Source organism: Salmo salar, unplaced genomic scaffold (assembly GCF_965601325.2).
Source record: "Salmo salar unplaced genomic scaffold, fSalSal1 ptg000129l, whole genome shotgun sequence".
Taxonomy (NCBI): Eukaryota; Metazoa; Chordata; class Actinopteri; order Salmoniformes; family Salmonidae; genus Salmo; species Salmo salar.
In genome coordinates this window covers 1,140,775-1,153,147 of record NW_027675318.1, presented here as the reverse complement: position 1 = coordinate 1,153,147, position 12,373 = coordinate 1,140,775, and the positions used below count along the sequence as shown (strand labels likewise).

At 40.5% G+C, this 12,373-nt stretch overlaps 1 pseudogene; it reads left to right on the top strand.

The window, feature by feature from the left end:
• Window positions 1-3,903, top strand: part of LOC145866092 (uncharacterized) — a 39,222-nt pseudogene extending 35,319 nt beyond the window's left edge.
• Window positions 3,904-12,373: the final 8,470 nt, after the last annotated feature.

Sequence of the window (12,373 nt, the reverse complement as noted above, 5' to 3'; positions counted from 1 at the left end):
AACACTTTGTAAAGGCTGGTGACATCTAGTGGAAGCAATAGGAAGTGCCAAAATATTCCTCAGCCCCTGTGTTTTTCAATGGGATAGGTTTAAAGGTAATACAACACATCAGGTATCCACTTCCTGTCGGAAAATGTCTCAGGGTTTTGCCTGCCAAATGAGTTCTGTTATACTCACAGACACCATTCAAACAGTTTTAGAAAATTTAGGGTGTTTTCTATCCATATGTAATAAGTATATGCATATTCTAGTTACTGGGTAGGAGTGGTAACCAGATTAAATCGGGTATGTTTTTTTATCCAGCCGTGTCAATACTGCCCCCTAGCCCTAACAGGTTAAATACTGGATCTTGCTGTCGGACAGATTTTTGTATTCAGATCTCTGAAATGCTTTCTAACTACGTAACATTTATTGTCTCCTTATATCACGCTGTAAAAAAAGTTTTCATGGGCACAGAAATCCTAAATCATTTCAGTTTACTAAATCCAATGGTTCTAACCGAGAGTCACCTTAACTTTATTGACAACACCCAAATGGTTACTGTCATTAATGCGGTTCTTAAATAATTACGCATAATACTTAATACTGTAGCTGTTTAGTTACAGTCACATGTTCAACTATCATCAGCTGATCCAGGAAATCATTTTCTGAATGACAGTCACATGTAGTTCTTCATTCATTACACCGGTAAAGACAGTTATGCCGTGCTCCACGTTGGATCCAACATCCCAAACAAATTGATGTTTATAAAGTGTTATTGTCTGGTTGATTTACTGTAGGGTCTCGTTAGTCAGTTTGGAAACAGAGATACTTAGCTCATAATGTGTAGAGAACTGTTCCTTGATGGATAGGCTATTGTACAACACACAGAGCTATTTTCCTTTATTCAGGACATTTAGAATGACAACTCATTACAGAGTAGCCTAGTGGGATTATTCACAAAATTATCTGGTGATCAGGTTATGAAATGTCATGACAGACATTTTAGTCTCCTTGTTTCACCTAAAATATTAAATGATTTATAGTCCTAGGTCTATGTTGTTGTTAGGTGAAGTTATGGGTCCTACAGTAGGTCTATGTTATTGTTAGGTGAGATTATAGACCATTTTGGCATACACTTAGTGGACAAAACCTCATTGTCAGGCTGATGTCAGGCTGATGGAAAACTAGCCAATGATCATTTTACTGGTTGAAGGCGTTTTTAAATATAAAGTAGTACATTTTCGACAATAACACAAACATTATATTAAATCAGGACATTCAAACGAGCCTTACAATTATAATCCAAAGTAGTGTCAAATGATAATAATAATAATCATAATCAACCTGGAAATGGAGGCTATTTTTGCTGTCAGCCTATGAGAACTCCCCTGAGTTTCCCCCACGGTGGTGAATTAGTGAATAGACACAGAGCTTAATGTGAGTTTCCTTGAGTAGCACTCCTGATCTAGTGCTGTAATATTCAGAATACATTGTGAAAACTAATCTTTGCTCACCATTTTTTAAATATATATACTTTTTTCACCCCTTTTTTCTCCCCAATTGGTACTTACAGTCTTGTCTCATCGCTGCAACTCCCATACGGACTCTGGAGAGGCGAAGGTCGAGAGCCCTGCGTCCTCCGAAACACAACCCAACCTAGCCACGATGCTTCTTGACACAATGCCCATCCAACCCGGAAGCCAGCAGCACCAATGTGTCGGAGGAAACACCGTACACCTGGCGACCTGGTCAGTGTGCACTGCGCCCGGCCCGCCACATGAGTCGCTAGTGCGCGATGAGACAAGGATATCCCTGCCGGCCAAACCCTCCCCTAACCCGGACGACGGTGGGCCAATTGTGCGTCGCCCCATGGGCCTCCCGGTCGCGGCCGGCTGCAACAGAGCTTGGACTCGAACCCAGAATCTCTAATGGCACAGCTTAGGCCACTTGCTCACCATTTTTGCTCCAGGCAGATATACTACATCCATAACTAGCGGTTTCTGCATTAGCAGGGAGGTGTTTCTGCAATCAAATTGTGTGTGCATCGCCCTTGTCGCAATTTTAGCAAACACAGAAAGGTGCCTATATTTGAGAACAAAAGTCGCCTGGCACACTGCTTAGGAGTTCAACACCTTTTACTTATTTCTAGTTACTACTAATGTGAAAACAAGACTAAATATGACTATTGTTGCTCACTTGACTGTCTTAAGACAATTGTCAAGTAATTTTAACATTCATTACAGACGTCAATTGTTGTACAGTATCATGGCTACGCTGTTGGCATCACCTTTTTCAGTGGATTTCTGCTGTTGTGAGCCTTTAACCATCTGTCTGACTTTGTTGTTCACACAGGAGAGAGACGTGACTATCATGGATCCTCTGGGGAGTCTCAACATCATGATGCTGACGAGTCAGAGAAGAGTCTGTCCAGATTCTATCACCTCAAGAAACACCAGCAGAGACCCACAGGGAAGAAATCTATCTGCTGCTCTGACTGTGGAAAACATTGCAAATCTTCATCAGAACTTAAAATACACCAGCGAACACACACAGGAGAGAAATCTCACCACTGTTTTGATTGTGGGAAGAGTTACTCAAGTTTAAAAGCACTAAAAGTACACCTGAGAATTCACACTGGAGAGAAACCGTACAGCTGTGATCAATGTGTTAAGAGTTTTACTCAGTCAAGCAACCTGTTATCACACCAGAGAACACACACAGGAGAGAAACCTTATAGCTGTGATCAATGTGTTAAGAGTTTTACTCAGTCAAGCAACCTGTTATCACACCAGAGAACACACACAGGAGAGAAACCTTATAGCTGTGATCAATGTGGGAAGACTTATATTTCATCTTGCCATCTGAGTAGACACCAGCGAGTACACACAGGAGAGAAACCTTATAGCTGTAATCAATGTGGGAAGAGTTTTACTCGGCCAGACAGCCTGATAATACACCAGAGAACACACACAGGAGAGAAACCTTATAGCTGTGATCAATGTGGGAAGACTTATATTTCATCTTGCCATCTGACTAAACACCAGCGAGTACACACAGGAGAGAAACCTTATAGCTGTAATCAATGTGGGAAGAGTTTTACTCGGTCAGACGGCCTGATATTACACCAGAGAACACACACAGGAGAGAAACCTTATAGCTGTAACCAATGTGGGAAGAGTTTTGCTGCATCTGGCTCTCTGACTCTACACCAGAAAACACACACAGGAGAGAAATCTTTCCACTGTTCAGATTGTGGAAAAATATTCTCAACTTCACACAATATGAAGAAGCACCAGAAAACACACACAGGAGAGAAACCTTATAGCTGTAATCAATGTGGGAATAGTTTTACTCGGTCAGACGGCCTGATATTACACCAGAGAACACACACAGGAGAGAAACCTTATAGCTGTACTCAATGTGGGAAGAGTTTTTCTACGTCTAGCTATCTCACTATACACCAGAGAACACACACAGGAGAGAAACCATATAGCTGTACTCAATGTGGGAAGAGTTTTTCTACGTCTAGCCATCTCACTAAACACCAGAGAACTCATACAGGAGAGAAACCATATAGCTGTACTCAATGTGGGAAGAGTTTTTCTACGTCTAGCTATCTCACTATACACCAGAGAACACACACAGGAGAGAAACCTTATAGCTGTACTCAATGTGGGAAGAGTTTTTCTACGTCTAGCTATCTCACTATACACCAGAGAACACACACAGGAGAGAAACAATATAGCTGTAGTCAATGTGGGACAAGATTTTCTTGGCTAACCAGCCTAGTATCACATCAGAGAACACACACAGGAGAGAAATCTCCTAGCTGTGATCAATGTGGGAAGAGATACTCTGATAACAGATCTCTGATTAAACATCAGAAAATACATGAAGGAGTTGTTTCATGATATCAATGAAATTATGTCACAATGTAGAATGTTTTAACATTGTAGTAGAAGTATTTTAATGATGTCACAATGTAGAACCCTAAATATTTGCCTAAATATTATATTATATTTGTTCTATTGATTTTAGTTTCAGGGGGAAAATCCAGACTCTGAAATGGAAGAGTACTATTTATGTGATTTAACAAAAAGTGACTAACAAAAAAAGAGCTGTGTTACACTTACCACGTTGGTGACGCACTTGAATCAAAATGCAACACTTCAAAATGTAGCTAGCTGCTTTCTACAAATTGTCCTCTAACCAGGGATGTACACATTATTCCCAGATTCCGTGTGGTTTTTGAGCTGTTAGTTTTAACGGGACGTGCAACCTCATCTCCCTCCTGTCACACAAATGATTTTAACATGATATCGATGAGTTATGACAAATAAGTGTTGTGTTCCTTTGTTTAGGGACCCCTAAATTTAAATGCATCACTCCAAAATGTAGCTGACTGTCTTCTGCAGGTTGTCCTCTAATCAGTGAGGTAAAATATATCTCCATTTCCATGTGTTTTTTTAGTTGTGTTAGTTTCAACAGCACGTACAACCTGATTTCCCCCCTAATCGATATCAGTGATTTATTGCTACTTGTGCAGTTTATAAGGTGCTTGTTTAAGTAATATGATTATTGTGGCAGATGTTTGTGTATATAGCACATGTTATGTTTAGGTTTTCAATATATCCCAACTGTTTCTGCTTATTGGTTATTGATTAGGACACGTTAAAACTGTGTTTTGACATTGGGGATATCCCACCTAGCAACATGTCATTGATAAGACGTTGAAAATATGACTATGCAAACAAATATTTCATATTTACATTTCATGATCAGATTTAGTAATCGATTTATTGATGATATTTATTCATGCAACCAACTGACAATTTTTGGTACAATTATATTGACATTCTTGCCCTGCTTTTAAAATATCAGGGTTCATTCTCAGATGTGCCAACCCAAATGTACTAGAACATGACATTGGGGACTGGGCCCCGATCCAACAACATGCCTATCTAGTGAACACTGAAAAGAGAGAGAAGCTCTGCAGTGAGGTGGAAAGTTACTATGGATATTGCAGGAGTTTCCTCTTGAAATCAGACATGTCTGTGGTGAGGACAACTTGGTTGCTGATTGTCTCAAGGGTGGGCAGTTAAAAAGTTTTGTGTTTAGACAATGCGTTACCATGGATCACAATGTATTTTGACTGCACGTTTTTCCGTATTGGAGATGAGTTTTGTTTGGGCTCGTTCCAAGGAGACGAGAGTTCTAGAAGCTAGTGGGTTTTAGGAAGACTAGAGTTCTAGAAGCTAGTGAGTTTTAGGAAGAGGAGAGTTCTAGAAGCTAGTGAGTTTTAGGAAGAGGAGAGTTCTAGAAGCTAGTGAGTTTTAGGAAGACGAGTGTTCTAGAAGCTAGTGAGTTTTAGGATTCTATAGAAAGAAAAAGGAGAAACAAATAATACTATTGTATATTATTATTTAGAAATACGTGTTTTTTTCTTGTTTTTAATTGTTGACAGCCAGTAGACATCATGTTTATATTGGTGAAGGTGAAGCATTTTAGTTGATTATAATGTGAAATGGAAGTTGTTTTCTGTTGGTGGTGAGCAAACTATAGGATATATTTGTTGTCTTAAAGGGGAAGTTGTTACAGGCTTTGGTTTTGAGGTTTTTCCATTTATGTTTTGAGGTTGGACGTTAGCACGTCTAGCTCGTTAGCACGTCTAGCTCGTTAGCACGTCAAGCTCGTTAGCACGTCAAGCTCGTTAGCACGTCTAGCTCGTTAGCACGTCAAGCTCGTTAGCACGTCAAGCTCGTTAGCACGTCTAGCTCGTTAGCACGTCTAGCTCGTTAGCACGTCTAGCTCGTTAGCACGTCAAGCTCGTTAGCACGTCAAGCTCGTTAGCCCGTATAGCCCGTTAGCACGTCTAGCTCGTCTAGCCCGTCTAGCTCGTTAGCACGTAGGACGCACTGATTGGTGTCACCTCGTTAGTCAGTATGTGTTACACCTGTGCTGGCTTGTCCATCTCGTTAGTGGGAAGGTGTTTCACCTGAGCTGGTCCAGGTTCTATTTAAGAGTGTCTGGCCCAGTGCTCCAGTTGTCTTGATACATGTGGAGAGTCAACACCTTTAGTTGCTCCACCTTTTTGGTTTACTTCCTGTCTTTAAGTTTGGTGTGGGTTTTTCTTTTGTTTTCCTCTTCTTGGGCAGATTTAGTGGGTCTCATGGTGGGTGTCTTTTAGGTCCCAGTTGTTGTTACTAGTCAACTTCCAGTGGACACCCCCGTAGTGTCTTTCAGATCCCCTCCTAAAAAACAAGTTATATTTTGGGTTGGATATTGCATCCAATTAATATTTTAATCAATGGCATTTCCTTACAATGCTCATTAGTCTTTCAGTTGTTATTATTGTTTTTTATCCTCATATTTGTGTACTAAATATTTCTGATTATTTTCATAGTTTTTTCCTATGAAGCCATTGTGTTGCATCCATGTCTGACATGTGCTGTATAAATAAAGCTTGATTTGATTTGAACATATTGTAAAACAAATTAACCCGATGACTGACCAATCAACAAACTATTGGTCCACCTTAGTATGAAAAACTGTATCAATCCCACTTTTCCAGCCTGCTGAAGGCGTGGTGGAGTGGTAAACACCACCCCCGGCTCTACCAGGGGCTTGAGGTGGTCTCCCACAGCTCTGCTTATGTCATGTTCTGTGGCCTTGCTGTTCCATTTATTGACTGCAACACAGAAATAAACACATTTAGTCATATTATATAAAACACTCAGGGCCGGTTTCACAGACAAGGCTTAAGCTTAGTCCCAGACTAAAATGCTTGTTTGAGCTGTCTTAACTCAAAGCGACTTGCACAGACTTATCTTAAAATAGTCGTAGATTTAGACTTTTCTGGACAAATCAAAGGCGATTGCAAGAGGGAGGATTAGAGCTACTCCAGGACTAAATGGAAGATTAAATGAATCTTTCAAAGAGGCAGGTTTAACTTCTACTTAGTGCTGTTTGTGAGGGAGCCTGGATGATGTGGAATGTCTAAAGGAAGACCAGCATGCACTACAGAGGCCAGACCAGTACTTGTGGATAGGAGGAATCCATTACATTACCTTGAGACCGCTTTCTTATGTACAAAGAAAATGCATTGGAGATAATATCTCTCCTTGAGCCTAGACTTTCCTCTCTGTCTCAAAGAGGAAGGCCTTTACCCAATTCTCTCCAAGTTCTGATCACTGTGAGATTTTTGGCATCTGGAATCTTTCATTGTGAAACTGGTGATTTGTGTCGGTGCCAGTGAAGCAACTGTGTGTTTAATAGTTCACAAAGTCTGCAGGAGGAGTCTTTACATCTAGTTTCCTGATGCTGCTGGCCAAGCCAACTATAAAGTCTGCAGGAGGAGTCTTTACATCTAGTTTCCTGATGCTGCTGGTCAAGCCAACTATAAAGTCTGCAGGAGGAGTCTTTACATCTAGTTTCCTGATGCTGCTGGTCAAGCCAACTATAAAGTCTGCAGGAGGAGTCTTTACATCTAGTTTCCTGATGCTGCTGGCCAAGCCAACTATAAAGTCTGCAGGAGGAGTCTTTACATCTAGTTTCCTGATGCTGCTGGCCAAGCCAACTATAAAGTCTGCAGGAGGAGTCTTTACATCTAGTTTCCTGATGCTGCTGGCCAAGCCAACTATAAAGTCTGCAGGAGGAGTCTTTACATCTAGTTTCCTGATGCTGCTGGTCAAGCCAACTATAAAGTCTGCAGGAGGAGTCTTTACATCTAGTTTCCTGATGCTGCTGGCCAAGCCAACTATAAAGTCTGCAGGAGGAGTCTTTACATCTAGTTTCCTGATGCTGCTGGTCAAGCCAACTATAAAGTCTGCAGGAGGAGTCTTTACATCTAGTTTCCTGATGCTGCTGGTCAAGCCAACTATAAAGTCTGCAGGAGGAGTCTTTACATCTAGTTTCCTGATGCTGCTGGCCAAGCCAACTGTAAAGGGCAATATGAATATCTGAATGTGGGCAGTTCCCAGGAGTGATTGGCTGGTTAGATGGATGTCATGTTCCCATCAAGTGTCCATCAACTCCTGATGCTGAGGGGTACCGTAACCATAACAACTGGTTTTCCATCAACTCCTGATGCTGAGGGGTACCGTAACCATAACAACTGGTTTTCCATCAACTCCTGATGCTGAGGGGTACCGTAACCATAACAACTGGTTTACCATCAACTCCTGATGCTGAGGAGTACCGTAACCATAACAACTGGTTTTCCATCAACTCCTGATGCTGCGGAGTACCGTAACCATAACAACTGGTTTTACATCAACTCCTGATGCTGAGGAGTACCGTAACCATAACAACGGGTTCTCCATCAACTCCTGATGCTGAGGAGTACCGTAACCATAACAACTGGTTTACCATCAACTCCTGATGCTGAGGAGTACCGTAACCATAACAACTGGTTTACCATCAACTCCTGATGCTGAGGAGTACCGTAACCATAACAACTGGTCAACCATCAATGTTCAGGGTGGATGCTAATCCTCATTTAGAGTTCTCAAACATTGTTGCCTGTTGGAAAGGTGCAACTCACCATTGAAGGATTTCCCTCAACTCTTCATTGGTCTCAGTTTCAGAGAGGACAACACAGTGGACTACTAGAGTAACTTTTTATTCACTCCAGACATAAATCCCACAACAGCTGAGCAGCAAAGATACAACAGACCTCATATCCACACGAGAGGGATGGTCCAGCGTGTGTTTGGCGTATGGAAAAATAGATTCCAGTGTTTTCGCAATACACTTGGTTTCAAGCCAAGAAGTTGCTGCAAGGTGATCATTGCTACAGCTGTGCTGCACAACTACCTGAAGCAGCATGGCTGTCCTGATCCTCCCATGATCAGCATCAAGCAGATGTTCCCATGACTGTCCTGATCCTCCCATGATCAGCATCAAGCAGATGTACCCATGACTGTCCTGATCTTCCCATGATCAGCATCAAGCAGATGTTCCCATGACTGTCCTGATCCTCCCATGATCAGCATCAAGCAGATGTACCCATGACTGTCCTGATCCTCCCATGATCAGCATCAAGCAGATGTACCCATGACTGTCCTGATCCTCCCATGATCAGCATCAAGCAGATGTACCCATGACTGTCCTGATCCTCCCATGATCAGCATCAAGCAGATGTACCCATGACTGTCCTGATCCTCCCATGATCAGCATCAAGCAGATGTTCCCATGACTGTCCTGATCCTCCCATGATCAGCATCAAGCAGATGTTCCCATGACTGAGGCAGATGTGATTGAGGCAGATGTGTCCATGACTGAGGCAGGCAATGACCAACGAGGACTTGCACAGTTGCACAGGGAGATGCTTCACATTGCAGCACTTCAACTAGATGAGATGCATTTAAATATGGAATGTATTCATTATGGATTATTTTTGCTTTGATAATGTTTGTTCTGTACACAATTCAAATAGTGTGGAGCAAAATGAAATGAGTGACTAAACCAAGGCTGGTTTAAAATGTAGTTTGTGGTGTTTAAAATACTCTCATGAATATCCAAATGACAAAACATGTATTGTTTTACATATCATATTGTTCACCATGGCTGGTCATCACTATTGTCTCATTACTGTCTCTTTGTTGGATCATACCTCTCTCTTCCAACTTCATATCCAATTCAACCTGGACAATTCTCATCTCATGTTCTTCCTTCAGATATTTCATTTTATGCTCATGGAATTCTTTGGTTAACGTTTCATGCCTGGTCATCTACTTTGTTCTCTGCTGAAAGGTGGTGGCAGCATCTTCTCTCAGGGATGTTATAGCAGATGTGGAGGGAACACACTCACTGTGTACTGGCTCTTCCAACCTGTTCACATTACACCCTCACTGTGTACTGGCTCTTCCAACCTGTTCACATTCCACCCTCACTGTGTACTGGCTCTTCCAACCTGTTCACATTACACCCTCACTGTGTACTGGCTCTTCCAACCTGTTCACATTACACCCTCACTGTGTACTGGCTCTTCCAACCTGTTGGTCATCATCTGGTATACCATCTAGAGGTTGGTCATCATCCGGTATACCATCCAGAGGTTGGTCATCATCTGGTATACCATCCAGAGGTTGGTCATCATCTGATATACCATCCAGAAGTTGCTGCTGCTCTATTATTCCAGACAGGAAGTCACTCAATTCATCAGTGTTGTCTTGTTTTGGTGGTCCACCACCAGTAGTAAATCTCTCTCTTCTGATCTCTGCTTTCTCTCTTTTTAACGTCAGTTTAAGGTTCTTCCACAAAGTCTATAGAAGGCAGATATAATTTTATAATAGAAATCATGTCACAAAAATATGAATATGAGAAATGTGAAATCCTGATAATAATGCAGATATCTCACCTCTAGTTGTTGTTTCATCTTGTAATCCTGATAATAATGCAGATATCTCATCTCTAGTTGTTGTTTCTTCCTGTAATCCTGATAATAATGCAGATATCTCACCTCTAGTTGTTGTTTCTTCCTGTAATCCTGATAATAATGCAGATATCTCACCTCTAGTTGTTGTTTCTTCCTGTAATCCTGATAATAATGCAGATATCTCACCTCTAGTTGTTGTTTCTTCCTGTAATCCTGATAATAATGCAGATATCTCACCTCTAGTTGTTGTTTCTTCCTGTAATCCTGATAATAATGCAGATATCTCACCTCTAGTTGTTGTTTCTTCCTGTAATCCTGATAATAATGCAGATATCTCACCTCTAGTTGTTGTTTCTTCCTGTAATCCAGATAATAATGCAGATATCTCACCTCTAGTTGTTGTTTCTTCCTGTAATCCTGATAATAATGCAGATATCTCACCTCTAGTTGTTGTTTCTTCCTGTAATCCTGATAATAATGCAGATATCTCACCTCTAGTTGTTGTTTCTTCCTGTAATCCTGATAATAATGCAGATATCTCACCTCTAGTTGTTGTTTCTTCCTGTAATCCTGATAATAATGCAGATATCTCACCTCTAGTTGTTGTTTCTTCCTGTAATCCTGATAATAATGCAGATATCTCACCTGAAGTTGTTTCTTCCTGTAATCCTGATAATAATGCAGATATCTCACCTCTAGTTGTTGTTTCTTCCTGTAATCCTGATAATAATGCAGATATCTCACCTCTAGCTGTTGTTTCTTCCTGTAATCCTGATAATAATGCAGATATCTCACCTGAAGTTGTTTCTTCCTGTAATCCTGATAATAATGCAGATATCTCACCTCTAGTTGTTGTTTCTTCCTGTAATCCTGATAATAATGCAGATATCTCACCTCTAGTTGTTGTTTCTTCCTGTAATCCTGATAATAATGCAGATATCTCACCTCTAGTTGTTGTTTCTTCCTGTAATCCTGATAATAATGCAGATATCTCACCTCTAGTTGTTGTTTCTTCCTGTAATCCTGATAATAATGCAGATATCTCACCTGAAGTTGTTTCTTCCTGTAATCCTGATAATAATGCAGATATCTCACCTCTAGTTGTTGTTTCTTCCTGTAATCCTGATAATAATGCAGATATCTCACCTCTAGTTGTTGTTTCTTCCTGTAATCCTGATAATAATGCAGATATCTCACCTCTAGTTGTTGTTTCTTCCTGTAATCCTGATAATAATGCAGATATCTCACCTCTAGTTGTTGTTTCTTCCTGTAATCCTGATAATAATGCAGATATCTCACCTCTAGTTGTTGTTTCTTCCTGTAATCCTGATAATAATGCAGATATCTCACCTCTAGTTGTTGTTTCTTCCTGTAATCCTGATAATAATGCAGATATCTCACCTCTAGTTGTTGTTTCTTCTTGTAATCCTGATAATAATGCAGATATCTCACCTCTAGTTGTTGTTTCTTCCTGTAATCCTGATAATAATGCAGATATCTCACCTCTAGTTGTTGTTTCTTCCTGTAATCCTGATAATAATGCAGATATCTCACCTCTAGTTGTTGTTTCTTCCTGTAATCCTGATAATAATGCAGATATCTCACCTGAAGTTGTTTCTTCCTGTAATCCTGATAATAATGCAGATATCTCACCTCTAGTTGTTGTTTCTTCTTGTAATCCTGATAATAATGCAGATATCTCACCTCTAGTTGTTTCTTCCTGTAATCCTGATAATAATGCAGATATCTCACCTCTAGTTGTTGTTTCTTCCTGTAATCCTGATAATAATGCAGATATCTCACCTCTAGTTGTTGTTTCTTCCTGTAATCCTGATAATAATGCAGATATCTCACCTCTAGTTGTTGTTTCTTCCTGTAATCCTGATAATAATGCAGATATCTCACCTCTAGTTGTTGTTTCTTCCTGTAATCCTGATAATAATGCAGATATCTCACCTCTAGTTGTTGTTTCTTCCTGTAATCCTGATAATAATGCAGATATCTCACCTCTAG